Here is a 3,680-nt window from a genome sequence, read left to right on the forward strand (position 1 = left end):
CGCTGGATGCGTTGCCATGGGATACGGAGACTCCAGTGCAAAAACGTTAAACCCGGCCCGTCATTTTTCCGAAAAAGCTGCTTAATTGTTTGTTTTTGGACTAAGGAAAGTAATTCACATGATCCACAACACCTCCAACTACAGTATAACAGTGAAAACACGGATTGACGGAAAATCTCGTCATTGGCGGGGAAGCGTTGGGAAGCAATTGACGGAATATCTCGTCAATGGCGGGGAAAGAGTTAATGTATCTACTGATTTGAACCAAAAGGAAAGAGCTGCAGATTCTGGTGTTCTTCCTTCTCATGTTCAGCTCCTGTAGGTTTAAAGTCTAATATGCCTTCTATTTGACAGTGATGCCTGCTCTGAATAACCTGAAACTAAAGTTCACTTTTAAGTAAAACCACAAGAAGGAAATGAGGTAGAATGTGAAAGTGCCCTGTAACCTCTGGAGACTGTCGAAGAGAAATGAGTGTCAGACACATTGTTATCGCCTCTCTTTACGGCATCACTCAGGGGACAACAGCTGCATGTATATGGAAGCTGTGTGTTGGGCCCAGTGTGTGCTCTTCAAAGTCACCCTCTATAAATCAATGTCAGATCGTATGAGTTTAGACAATTATCACATAGGACAGCCACCTATGCAGACATATAGAGTGACTGGGAGTCAATTATCGCTGTGTGACTGCTTAATTTTCACTCTTGGTCTGATCCAGCACCTGACAATTCACGAGAAGGGAAGAAAAGAGCAACAGAAAGATATGAAGTAATATAGTGAAATGTTCCATATGAAGGGCAGGTTGTTTATGTTAAGTATGTACTGCCATTGAAACACAGTATTAGGCAGAAATGAAGGAACAGGGTGTGTTAAAAAAAAAAAAAAAAAAAAAAAAAAACAACTCGGTGCGTAATAGCAACATGTGGAGTGCGATCTTTTACGTATCCCCATAAGGAAAAAAAAAAGAAAATCACACACGGTGAGGTCTGGGGATCTCGTAGGCCAAGCACAAAAAGCAAGGTGTTGGGCCCCTTCTGACCAGTCCATCGCTGGGGCACTTTATCATTTAAAAAAGCTCCAACTTAGAAAACTCCTCTTTCAAATGCAACTGTCCGCAGTGGTGACCGACATCCATGACGCATTGAAAATGTCATGTGATTCAGTCATGGGGCCGTGACCGTGGACCCCTAAGGGTTAAGCCCTATCGGCCCGCCCGCAGACTGAAAAAATTATATTAACCCTTTCATGCACGAATTATGAGAACCTTCATCAAAATTTTTTCCTAAGTGTTTTTATTCCTCTTTAGGCATGAAAAAAACAATGCGATTGAAAATTTTCTTCTGGAAAAAAAAAAAAAAAAAAAAAAGATAAATAAATAAAATAAAAATAATTTTAAGAATGTAAAAAATACATAAAACTAGAAACACTCGGAGAGCGCAGACCTCCGCCAAGGCTGATCAGTGCCCCCCCCCCCCCCCCCCCCCCCCCCCCCCGTGGGCCCCCCCACCCCCGATCACCACCAAAATTTAATCATTTCTTCCTTATCCCATTTCCAACAAACCCTGAAAATTTCATCAAAATCTGTCCATAACTTTTTGAGTTATGTTGCACACTAACGGACAGACAAACAGACAGACAAACAAACAAACAAACAAACAAACAAACAAACAAACAAACAAACCCTGGCAAAAACATAACCTCCTTGGCGGAGGTAAAAATAATATTGAAAACAATTTCTTATGAGCCTTTTTTTCATAAAGTGGCAAAAATGTGCACTCAGCTGGACACCACATGTTTAATTTCTGATGCACAGAAACATGTATTTACTGATAAATTGTGTGAAAACTATGGGGAGGATTTGTGATTCTGGGGGTTTATGCTCAGGAGAGATCTACATAATGATACCAATTCCTGCCAGAAAAGATAAGGAGTGTCTTAAAACTTTAGTAAAGATATGTCTAAAAAAAAAATAAAAAAATAAAAAAAATCCATGAATATACAAAAGAACAGCTGTAGAATAGCTGTCCACTGGAGTGACCACTGTGCATGAAAGGGTTAATATTCTATACTATAAAAATATAATAAATCAGGACAATGGATGTTTTTTTTCAACTTTTGCTCAAAGTTTAGACCCTAATGTTAATCAAAGTACATCAAAAGTGTATTTTAGTGCAAACTTTAATGTTCAAATATGATTTTTCATCTTTGTGGGGTGAAATATACGCTATTAAAAATCTCCAGCACGAACAATTAATTGATGTATATCATCGTCAATCCAGCCGAAAAACAACGGGCGTGTTGAGCTGCATTATGTAATAAATGCCCGGTATGCAATAAAAGTTCAAAATGTAATAAGAATGTCACGTCATCTTGTAATAAAGCCACATTATGTAATAAACTGACGCATTTTGTAATAAACTACCTCAATGCATTATGTAGTAAATTTTTTCGCATTATGTAGTTAGTTATTACAATTTGAGAAATTTATTACAAAATGCACTTGACACAGTTTTATTTTCAGGAAAATCTAATGTGCTAAATTAATCTTTAAACTGTGTGGTTAAAGTTCTGATGACATTACCTGTAGCTCCTGTGACTAATTTCTTCTAAATTGCTCTGAAATTATATTAATTTGGATTGTTATTACAAAATGAACCATGTTATTACATTTTTTAATAAAAATGTGTCAAGTGCATTTTGTAATAAATTTCTCAAACTGTAATAACTTACTACATAATGTGAAAAAATTTACTATATAATGCGGTGACGTAGTTCATTCTTATTACATTTTGAACTTTTATTCCATAATGGGAGTTTATTACATAATGTGGCTCAACAAGGCGAGGATAAAAAATTCTAATTTCTCTTTTAGTTTGTTCCAGTTTACTCAGGCATAGTAATAGATACAATATTTTAGACAATGGGAATAGATTCTGTGAGGTCTGTAAATGTCCACAGACACCAAGAACATCCATATGAACCTTATTAATGTGAAGGAATTCTTCATTTACTTTGGGTATGTCTGTTTAGGCGTTTTTCCCCTGAGAATATGGTCAGGGTTAAACAGGTTAAGTCTGAGCCATCACATCAGCCATCTGACCCTTTAAAAAGCGATAATGGTCAAAATGACGAATATTGAAGCCGATAGTCGGTCGACTCCGACTCTAAACATCAGAAATGTGAACTCCTACGGCAGATCTATCACGTCATAGGTACCTGAGAATAACTGAACCCTTATGCTGCATCAATAGTATGCGTGCCTCTGGTCGGGGAACCATAAACGGACCTTCAGGCCAAACCCATTCCCCGTCTACAGCACCTTTATAAAGCCAGCAGTGCACAGATTCTTCTAGCAGGCTTTCTAATTTGACCGAGGCCAGGGGAGAGTTAGCTGGTCATCTGTGGGATGAGCAGGGCAACAGGGTTATTGATTTCTGCTTGTTTTTGTTTGGAAGGCGAGCTTGTCATAGCAGCTCTCCAGATGTCCAGATAGACTGCACACAACAGCAACAACAGTCATTTAATCCAGGAGGCATGAGGAGCAGATCCACAGACAGAGCTCTCAAAGGTTAAACCTGATGCTTATCGTCATGTAATTAAACAAAGAGCGCCGGTCCTACTGGGATGGACACAAAGGTGCTTTTGTCCTGTTTTTCATGTGCTGAAGCTACTTTCAGATGAT

This window comes from Sphaeramia orbicularis, chromosome 1 (assembly GCF_902148855.1).
Source record: "Sphaeramia orbicularis chromosome 1, fSphaOr1.1, whole genome shotgun sequence".
NCBI lineage: Eukaryota > Metazoa > Chordata > Actinopteri > Kurtiformes > Apogonidae > Sphaeramia > Sphaeramia orbicularis.